Source organism: Pelodiscus sinensis, chromosome 1 (genome assembly GCF_049634645.1).
Source record: "Pelodiscus sinensis isolate JC-2024 chromosome 1, ASM4963464v1, whole genome shotgun sequence".
NCBI classification, from domain to species: Eukaryota; Metazoa; Chordata; order Testudines; family Trionychidae; genus Pelodiscus; species Pelodiscus sinensis.
Genome location: NC_134711.1, coordinates 255,650,534 through 255,662,289, shown reverse-complemented (window position 1 = coordinate 255,662,289; position 11,756 = coordinate 255,650,534).

Sequence of the window (11,756 nt, the reverse complement as noted above, 5' to 3'; positions counted from 1 at the left end):
CAGTCACCGAGGTCCAGGCAGGTGAGGAGACACCGGAATCTCCCCTTCAAATAGCTGAAGGCAACTCTGGTGGTGTAGTCAGGGAATAAAGTGCTGGGGTGCATCCTCTGGAAGAGGCTGAATTTGCAGAATATGCAGGCATAGTGTGCTTTCTCCAGCCACCCAACGTTAACATCAGTGAAGCGCCATCAGTGGTCCATGAAGGCCTGCAGCACCACTGAAAAGTACCCATTTCTGTTGATGTAATTGGAGGCGCAGTGGTCAGGAGTCCAGATGGGAATGTGTGTGCCATCAATGGCCCTCCCACAGTTGGCAAAGCCCACGTTGGCAAAGCTGGTGATGATGGGGTCCATGTCACCCAGGATGACGATTCTGTGCAGCAGGATAATGTTGATGGCCCTCACCATCTGTAGAAGGATACAAACATAGAATCACAGGGTTTCCTGAGCCCTCCAAAGTTCCCTAGCCCAAGCCCTGTCCCACAGCAGGAGCAACCTCAAGTACCCTATTCCCGGCAGGGTTTTGTGAAGGCAAGACTGAAAAACCTCAAAGGAAGGAGAGTCCCCCCATCTTACCTAGGGATCCCAATACCAGTGCTTTGCCACCCTCCAGGGACAATTGTAAGAGAGCCAATCCCGCGTGAGCAGAGCCCCAATGGTTGATCTCCCCACCCCAAACTGGTTCCTGATGGAATTGTAGTTATCCAGCATGACAAGTTTCCAAATTGAGATGACAATACGTTTCTGGAGGGGGATGGTGGGTCGCTTTTGGTTGTCCCATTGCTTAAAAGTCCTTGGTTTACATCCTATGCTTGAGGGCAGGGGCGAGCCACTCACACAGTTCTTGGAAGGTAATAGCGATGTAGCTGTGTTTGTCTAGTCTAGCTGAAACAAAAAACAGGACTATGTAGCACTTTAAAGACTAACAAGATGGTTTATTAGGTGATGAGCTTTCCTGGGCCAGACCCACTTCCTCAGATCAAATTGTGGAAGAAAATTGACATGACCATATATACCAAAGGGATACAATCAAAAAAAGTGAACACATATAAAAAGGACAAAACACATTTCAGAACAGAGGGGAGATGAGGGTGGAAGGTTAATGTCTGTGAGCTAATGATATGAGAGGTGATAATTGGGGAAGCTATCTTTGTAATGGGTAAGGTAATTAGCAACTTTGTGGAGACCCAAGCATAAAGTGTAGCCGCGGGCAGGTAGTTCGAACTATGGGGCATTTAAAAATGGCGGCGCCTGGGAACATGCAAATAAAGCCCGGGATATTTAAATCCCGGGCTTCATTTGCAAGTTCGAATGCCTACATTAGCCACCCTAGTTCGAACTAGGGTGGCAGTGTAGACATATCCTCAAGGAGGTGGGCAAAGGTAAAGAGTCTGAGACGTGGTTGTAGAGCAGATCCCCTTTAAGGACGGGTCTCAGATAGCTCTCAGGGAGCATCTCCAGGAAGTAACTGCTGTCCTGATGCCCTGCCCGGAGTGCTTCCAGTGGGACCTTAAATGCTCTTCAGGCTGCAATCAATGTGGACATGCTATTTTGACATAATTCTATGCTATTTTGATGAGCATTTGTAGTGTGGATGTACTATTTCAAAGTAGTTATTTCAAGAGTTATTATTTCAAAATATAGCTTATTTCAAAATAAATGCATAGTGTAGATGTGCCCTACGTGTTTTTGTGGACAAGTTTTATAAAGAGCTGGATTTTTTTTAAGGGAGTTATATTTCAGACATGGAAACTGAGGCAAATTGCTTTTTAATAAAATTTTGCCAATTCACCACTGAAAGATTGACTTCATTTTCCTCCTTGTAAGATATGTGTGATACATTTAAATCAGTAAGAATTTGCTGAGAAAAAATGCCAACAATCTGAACCAGTCACTCCAGACATAGGGAGCATGGATCAGCATTCATATTTTACTCCTTATCAGTACCTTGCCTGAGATGGGGAAGCTAATGATTCAACAACAAGATCAAATTCAGCGATGAATTGTGATCATGTGTCATTTGAAGCATATTGCGCATACACTAAGAAGAAGACTCTAGATAACCATTCCTTGGCTAATTTTCCGGAAGATATTTCCTGGAACCCTGAACAGCAATGGCCTATTTTGTTCTCTTTAATTAGCAAAGGTTATTTTTGTTACATAGTATGATAATGAATTATTATAATGTTCCAGTCAACAACTTTTTAATTTTGTATTATACATGGTAGTATTGAGAGATACATCTCAAGACAGTTTTCTGTTCTTACTATGGAATATACCAATAGTTTATGGGAAATCATAAAACAATGCGGAATGAACTTAAAGATGATCTTTTCCCTCATTTTACATAAGCTGAAAACGTTCAAAGTTCTGTCTTTATAAATTGGGGTTTAATTTTTAGTTGCTTCTGTGTCCTGTTGTTGTGTTGGTTTTTTTTAGTATTCTTTTTAAACAGTATTGGTAATAACTTGTTGATTGGATTTAATCCTCAGTGTTAGTAGAGCCTGTTGGGTACTTAACCTGTGAATAAACACTATAGCAATTTAGATACACAGAATTTCTAACATAAATGATTTAACACTGCAATTTTGAAAGCTGGTAAAAGTGTGTTCCTCAGAGTATAGCTTCAATGCCTTTGTTGCTAATGAAAGGGGGGAAGCTAAAATAAATATTTAAGCAGTAATTTAACCAGAAAAGAACAAGTCTTCCATGACTTGTTAACCAGATTGATAATTAAAGGATGGGTCCATTAAAAGAATTTAACTAAATTTGCCTAACCCAAGAGGACAATCTCTTTTGTCATTGGTTTTATTTAGGTATAAACATAATATCCTGTGAAAGAAAACCAAGGTTTTGCTATAGAAAGCTTAATGAAAATAATATAAACATTCCCTAATATGTGATCAGATGTATATTTTTTGCAAAACTTTGCACTCTCTCAGTATATCGAATTGTAGTTATTTGAAATACTTTGTTAGAATCATTACAAAATTGATATCAAAATATGAATTCAAATTCTGGGCTATTAATATGCACAGAAAATATACATATGTAAAACTACCCATTCTGGGTTTTAGGATTGCATTTAACTTTTACAGTCGGCTATTATATGATAAAAACTAGAGTATAGTACATAAGCATTATTCAACTAATAATACTCAATAGACTTTGTAATTATGAGATAAATGTTCTTTTTTCAAAATGACATGAATACAGCCCTATAGGTAAAGATAAACCAAACCAGTTTGGAAATAAAATTGCATCACTACCCAAAAAATAATGTACTTCCTTTACAAAGAAACCAGTGTACCAATGATACCATTCTACCAGGAAGCTAATTTTGAACTGATCACCTTGATACGATTCATTTGTCTTCTCAGAATTTTTCTGATCAAATATTTTATCTTAACATTGTCCTCTGTACATTTAAAAATACTTTGCTATCTTTTATGAACAATGGTGTTCAAGACTGAAAATAACATTCCACATAAATCAGTGTTAATGTATATATTATACTATTATAATATTTTCAATATTATATGTCCCTTTCTTATCACATACTAATATCTAATTTATTTTTCCAATCATCATATGATCATTAAATAGATGACTTAATTCAAGAATTAAGTGGGTTTTACCCATGAAATCTTATGCCCTAATACGATTCCTTGGGGCAGTAGACCAGTACTTTATGCCTAAAACTCTCTCCATTGTAAACCACTTCAGGATTATCTTGACACCCTGACCTCAGTCATCAGTTCAGACACGTGAGCATCACCGCTGGCTAAGCAAAGACTAAAGGTTGATATTTGTGATATCCTGCTCAGTCTTTCTTTGCCTCATGTTTCCCTCTCCATGCCTCTGTCTTCCTCATATTTTCTTTCTATCTTTCTCTCTCTCTCTCTGTCTTTCTGTCTCTGTGCGCCCACACACACACAATGTAATAGTGTAGTCGACTAACCAATTAACTTATAAGCAAAAGCTTATAGGCTAGCTAATGATATAGACTACATGCATTTCCCTCCCCCTTCCCCAACCAGTATTTTATTTTATTTTATTTTATTTTATTTTATTTTATTTTATTTATTTTTTTGCAGGCTAGCCAGCAGCCCAGCTCAGTTCTGGCTCATGCCAGGTGCGAGACACATCCCTGCTGTGACTCTGCATTTAAAGTATATTAGGAGCCAGGCAAGCAGGCAGCCCAGTTCAGTTGCGGTTCGCGCCAGGTCTGGGAGCTCAGATCCCCCCTCCCCCAGAGAGGGGCTGCTGCCACCCCACATTGTTGCCTCTTAATCAGAGGCAGCTGCACAAGGCAACAAGCAGCTGAACCACAAGAGGAGCTGTTTTTTAAACTGGCTCCCCTCCTGGACTAGCTCCCACGTGACACCTCACCCTGCTGATGGCTCCGCCCCCAGGAACTATTGTACTTCCTCAGACCCGCTGAGGAACAAACCTGGAAAAAGGGTGGGCTGGAGCAGTATTGCTTTTGGGGTGTTTATTAGAACAGATTCCTAAGAGTAAGGTGATACTCTCACACACACACAGCACAGCCGTGCTGGCAGTTTGGAGACAGGCTGCAAATGCGGAGTAGATTACTTTTGATATCGTTGGTGTCTGGAGTGCTGGCCAGGCATCAGCTTCCAGAGACTCGATCATGATGTTCCTTGGGAGATCTCTTCAGGTTGGCAGGAGACTTTAATTTCTCTGGGCCATTCCCAGGTTTCTGCTGTGATGTTACATCTTGTCCAAGAGAGAGGAAGTTTTTCTGGCCACTTCTCAGTTCATTTATCTGCTTGCAGGGTCTTAGTCTGCCTTAAAACGTCATGGATTCTAAACTGCCTTTTTGGTTGGGTATTTCTCAATCACAACTCACACACATTCCTTGGGTTACATACATATTCATAAACAATATAGTTTCTAGGTAAGTAACCAGAAACCTACCATAAATTGAATTACTTGACATACTAAAAAGACCTAATGTAAATACTATGAGTTAACATACTAAAGGCATGATAAGGATTTAACATGAATTGTAACTTAGGGTGTGTCTAGACTACATGCCTCCTTCGACGGAGGCATGTAGATTAGCCAGATCGGAAGAGGGAAATGAAGCCGCGATTAAAATAATCGCGGCTTCATTTAAATTTAAATGGCTGCCCCGATCTGCCGATCAGCTGTTTGTCGGCAGATCGGGGGAGTCTGGACGCGATGCGCCGACAAAGAAGCCTTTCTTCATCGACACAGGTAAGCCTGGTTTCACGAGGCTTACCTGTGTCGATGAAGAAAGGCTTCTTTGTCGGGGCATCGCGTCCAGACTCCCCCGATCTGCCGACAAACAGCTGATCGGCAGATCGGGGCAGCCATTTAAATTTAAATGAAGCCGCGATTATTTTAATCGCGGCTTCATTTCCCTCTTCCGATCTGGCTAATCTACATGCCTCCGTTGAAGGAGGCATGTAGTCTAGACACACCCTAAGAGAGATAGGATCAAGGGAAAAAGGGGAAAACAGAGAAGTATGTCCACTCAGCTAGACTCCTGTAGAAAGGAGGGGGGGGGGGGTCACGTCTGGCTAGTTACAGGGACTATAGAATCGTTGACTAACCGATAAGAACTCATGAGGTTACTCGACTATTCAATTAATTGATACACACACACAAGCGTTTTTTACCTGACTTTGACACAATGTTATTATGCAGTACTGGCTTGATAAAAGTATATGGTACATCAGCTTTTCTCAGCCTTATATTGATGAAAGGGTGGGGCTTGCCCAGACCAGCCAGCTGAAGTGTCAGACCAAAGTAGCAAGCCTGGGTCCAGAATTCCAATTCTCATGGCCAACTTGCCAGCCCAGAGCATTCATCTAAAAGTCCTCAGAACATCAAAAGAAAGTAATATTTCTCTTTTACTATCATATTTCTTCTTCCTCCCTCTGTCAGTCTGTTTGGCCAAAATAGAAAAAATAAGCAGTAACTCCTAGAAGTCTACCCAAAATTCAAGGACAAAAACTAGCCCTTTCTTCCTCACTAAGAAAGATTGGTTGACAAAATAAGAGACTCTAACCAATGTCCCATAGTAAGGATGCAGAAGAATTGGGTCCCTTAAGGCCAAGGTCCTGACCTCAGTAAGAGCTTTGCATTGGCAGACTGAATGCTGGAACAAGCTAATTGCATATTATCATATTTCTTTTACATAAATAGTGTTTATAGTACAGTGATATGTTGCCCTATGAGTATGATTTATTATCATTATTATCATTATTATCATTATTATTATTATTAATAATAATAATTATTATAATAATAACAATAATGCAATCTTTCAGTACATTGTGTGGGTAGAACAATAACCTTCAAATATCTACTTAAATGACACCAAATGAGTTTAATTCTTTAGGTACCTTGGCAGTTATCTAAATAGTCATTGTCATGTATTTCTCTTTTAAGGTTCAGTGTTATAAATGAAACTGTAAAAGCAAAACAAATTGGACTGGGTATTATTTGATGGAGTGCCTCAGTTGTTAACATCAGTATTTGGGGTCAGTCTCAGTTAACTTCTGTTCTGTGGACGATTCATCTAAGAGTTTTACATCTGTAACAGAAATGAAAAAAAAATTGAAATGAAAGTTCTTTAGTACCAGAAAATAGATAGATGAAAGACTAGCTAATTGCTATTGATTCTGACAGTGTAAATTGAACGGTCCACTTTTCATTTCTTTTTGAAGTATTTTTAAAACACATACAAAGGAAAACTGATGCTGTCTTTCACTAAGCAAGTGAAGAATGCATGATGCAGTTAGATTGACAAAGAGTGTTGACAAATCTCTTCTGTGCCAATATATTTTCAGCAGCAATATACTGAAAGGGCTCATGGAAAAACAAGACAGGGTCTTTCAAAGTGTTTCTTCCTTTAGATAGAAACACACGTGTTATACATATTGCAGCAAGAAAAGATTTGTCACAACTTTCTGACAACTTTTGGCATGATATTCATTAATCTGCTTTCTCATTTTTAAGGGTGGCTATCCCCTTTCTTTCACTCAGAACAAGCTTTTTTTCTAGTATTATCCAAAATCTTTTCTCACTGCACTTGTTCAGTCATGCTGACATACAGTCTACAGTAGTGCAATGACTTTATAGAGCAATATTAATCAATAGTACTGAACAATCATATAACTAACACAAATTTGAATTCTGGACACAAACTGGAATTCAACCAATATTATCTGTTCTGAAATGCGACCTAGTAAATTATTTTTTGTTATTGTTATGTAGAAAAATGTTATATACTCCCAGAAAGCTAACACTAATTTTACTTAAAAGGAAAAACAGATTAATATTGCTATAGATGAAAGTTCCTGACTTTTAGACCATTTGAGAATTGCACTCTGATTATTACTGTATGACGCACTAAAACCTCTTCAACTGTGTGATTCCCACTGATCTTTCCAAAATTGATTCTACATGAGCTTTTGTGGGCACAACCTGCAGAAGAGCCCAAGGAAACTCATGCTACGATAGATAGATAGATAGATAGATAGATAGATAGATAGATAGATAGATAGATAGATAGATAGATAGATAGATAGATAGATAGATAGATAGATATGTTTGTCACTGAGGTGCTACAGGACCGCTAATTTTTTTTAAGTTCTTTTAAATTACAGACAAATACGGCTACCCCTCTGAGCCCCTCTACACAGATCTTCTCAACTGTGCTCTCTCTAGTAATAGGCCTTTTAAATCAAGAGGTGAAATCAGCTGCAGCTATAAACTGAACATTTAGTATCTGATTGCAACCTATTGGGCTTTCCTGCTTCCCAGAGAGTAAGTATTTTTCTGATGTTATGTTTTTTCCAGGCTTTGATTCTCTTGTTGTGCACTTAGATCCTGACAAGTATTACAATATTACTATGGTAGCTGAACTTTACAGGTGGAGGAAAAATGAGCAGACCTTATGCAACTTAGTATAAGTAAAATATTTTGGGTTATAGGAAAAATGTTTTTATTTCCATGCTAGCCTCAGTCAAAAACAGCAAATTTTGTTTAGTTGTTTTCTTAAACATTAACAAAATGTTTAGCAAGCATGGAAAATGTAAGTTCAAAAGGATATTATTTTTGAAAGTTGTAAGTAGCCATTCCTAGGGCTGTGTCTAGACTGCAGGGTTTTTTCGAAAAAAAGTAGCCTTTTTTCGAAAAAACTTCACCTGCGTCTAGACTACAGCCACTTTATTTCGAAATTAAATCAAAAGAACATGGCTTTTCTTTCGATGGTGGTACTCCTCATTTCACGAGGAATAACGCCTTTTTTCGAAAGCGCTCTTTCGAAAAAAGGTGCTGTGTCATGCAAACTGTGGTTTTTCGAAAGAGAGCATCCAGACTGCCTGGGTGCTCTCTTTCGAAAAAGTGGCTTGCTTTTTTGAAAGTACTGGTTGCAGTCTAGCCGCTCTTTTTCGAAAGAGGCTTTTTCAAAAGTATTTTTCGAAAATGCCTCTTTCGAAAGAGGCTTGCAGTCTAGACGTAGCCCAGGAATTATACCACTACCTGATTGTGGTGTTGTAATAGTTGTAGCTTCTTATGCTAGTAAAGTTAACTATGTGTAAGTGTATGCAGGATTTGGATCTTGGCATGAAAATCCCTGCATGTTTTAAAATTATGTCCTTTTTTGTGTTATTATATTTTTTATAACTACATTACAAGATTATTGTACTTTTACGAAAGGTTTTAAAAGTGTCAAAAACAATGAGATGGCTGATCCCGCAATTTAAAATTGTGGCGGAATTTTCACTCAGTCTATTTTTGTCTCAACTGCAAAATAAAGTCTAAAGATGAGAGTTTTCAAAAGTAACTTTCAATAGTACTTAACACCATAGGCACTTTTGAAAATCTCATCCTGGCACCCTGATTCTTTGTACACTTACACACACACATAACTTTACTGGCTATTCACAGTAGTAAAATTAAGTGAGCATATAAGTGTTTGCATGATCTGTTTTGTTCAGCAGGTGATAGAAAAATTGAGTGTTGGCTAAAATAGACCAAATTAAATGCTAACACAAATAAGTGCAACTCAATTTATTTCACATGTGATTTCTTCTCCCGGTGTTTGTGATTTATGTGACATGATCACTATTTCAGGGAAGAAAGGAGAGTCAACTTGTCTTCTTTTTTTCTTTTAATAATATAAATCAATACATTGATTAAATAATTTGCTGAGGAGGAACACATGATGGGCAAGGTTCACAAAGAGTCTGAAAAAAAATCCAAGGCAGAAGAATTCTGCCACAGAAGAGAGGATTGAGTACTCTACTCAGAAATGCTTTGGATCACACTCTGGATTGCATTTGAGTCAAATGTCACCATGCTGCTAGTTTGGCAATAAATCGTGTAACTCCATTAGTGATCTGAATCAAAAGTGGCAGTTAAGACTTTAGTCACTGCATTTTCCAAACATAGATTAATTAGTGCAATCGGGATTAGTTGATTATAGAATGGCAGCCCATAGATTATATGGGTACCATCCATTGTTGTAAGATCACATCAGGAGACTTAGACATGAGCTCATAAATTACTGTCATCCATCTTTATTGTCTGCTCTTTTCTTACCCACTGCAAAGTTCCTTTTCCTTGACTGGGCAGTGATACAAACAACAACTTTTAACTTTATTCCTAAATTCTCCTGTTGAATTGAATTTAATTAACCCAGGTACAAAATGATTTCCATAATACTCACAAACTTGACTTCATAAATATGTAACTAATATATTTGCAAAGGGTTCTCCAGTCCATGCGTTGATCTCCATGCACAGGTGTGACCTATCCCACACGGGGCTGTGGAGATTGCTGTGTGACTCTGTAGCACTCATGTACCATCAGTCATCCTCAGCCTGTGGATCTGGGAAGGGATGGAGTCTTGGAGAAGCACATTTGAACCACCCTAAGGCCTAGAAGGAAGATGGTAAAAAGCTTCAGAGAGAGCTCTGCATTCCTTTTAAATAGTGAGCCTAAAAGCAATTATCATCTTAGGAATCTGGAAGTTTTCCTGATGCTGGAACAGTAAGACAGTGTTATACTGGAAAGAATATCACAGGATCTGTTAAGGGGGTAAGGCAAAATGCCACATTTATTGACAATGTAACATTATTCTGTTACATGCATATTCACACATCCCCCGTCCGTCCTCCACACACACACACAGACAGAGTCTTGTTGTTGCTTAAAGTTACCAGTTTGTTGCTCACACTAGCTCACTGGCCAGGCAAGTTAAGTATGAGTGGAAGGAGTGGGGGCTTCTCTCAGTCCAGACTGATGCTCCAATCTGGACAAGATGAGACCCAGAGATTCATGAAAGATGCCCCATCTTTTATAGGGTTTTTCTCCCATTCCGATCTATACATTTTGCTGTGTCAGTTCTTAATCAGTCAACATCCATTAACAACTGTTTTTCTGTAAATTGTTTTTCTTTGTCATCTGACATCAGTATGTTGGTGCCTCCTTCCAATGTTTATCTGTAAAAGGGTGCTTGCTCTTAACTCCAAAGTTGCCCATATCATAGAATCATAGAATCATAGGACTGGAAGGGACCTCGAGAGGTCATCGAGTCCAGCCCCCCGCCCTCAAGGCAGGACCAAGCTCCTTCTACACCATCCCTGACAGATGTCTATCTAACCTGTTCTTAAATATCTCCAGAGAGGGAGATTCCACCACCTCCCTTGGCAATTCATTCCAATATTTGACCACCCTGACAGTTAGGAATTTTTTCCTAATGTCCAATCTAAACCTCCCCTGCTGCACTTTAAGCCCATTACTCCTTGTCCTGTCCTCAGAAACCAAGAGGAACAAATTTTCTCCTTCCTCCTTGTGACACCCTTTTAGATATGTCCTGCACTACTCTGCTTTATTTTGGGCCCAATTGATGGTATCTTGAGTTTTATGGTTTCTTCTTCCCCTTCCTCAACCATCTGAATTCTGAAACCACTGACTCTTCAAATTGTTATCTCTTTCCAAGCACTCACATTCCAAACTCATTCACTCCCCCTTCCCAGGAACTACACAAACTACATTCACTTCCCCCTTCCCAGGAACTACACAATTGGATATAATTGTCCACAGTAAGGTATCAATCTACTTCCAATACAAAGCTTCTATTAGTACAAACTTTTAATCATTCATCAAATTTTCTTTATAACACAATCTATATTCTAATTACTTCTAAGAGCATCAATGTGATTATGCTGTATCACAGAATCCTTCTGATCTCTTTCTGTGTTAAGATCAGCTATGGCACAAGTGGTTTGCCTGATGCATCTTTACAAAGGGAGAAAAGACTGTTCCTCCCTGCTAACCAGAGAAGAGTGGCTGGCAGAGTTATTGCTGTTTAACATTTATTTTCATACTATTCACATACTATTCATTAAGCACTTTACATAAAACATTATAAAACGTGGTTGTCTACAACTCAAGGAGGATATTTGACCAGGAGTGTTTAGAACTGGAGCCTTGAAGGTTCTCCAGAATCCAGCGCTTACAAGCAAAACCACAATATAGTCCGAATGTGGCAAACTCTAACCCCCCAGAGAAATCATTTTGGAGAAACTCTGCAGACTAGATGGTATCTGCCCTTGCACACATCAGCTGGGACAGGAATAGGTAGTTGGAACTGTTTTGTCTTCACTTCCCCTGAGTACGTCTATACCAGAGTATCCCAAAATAGCTATCCCACATCTTCACAGCAAGCCCATTATTTCAGGCTTGCTATTC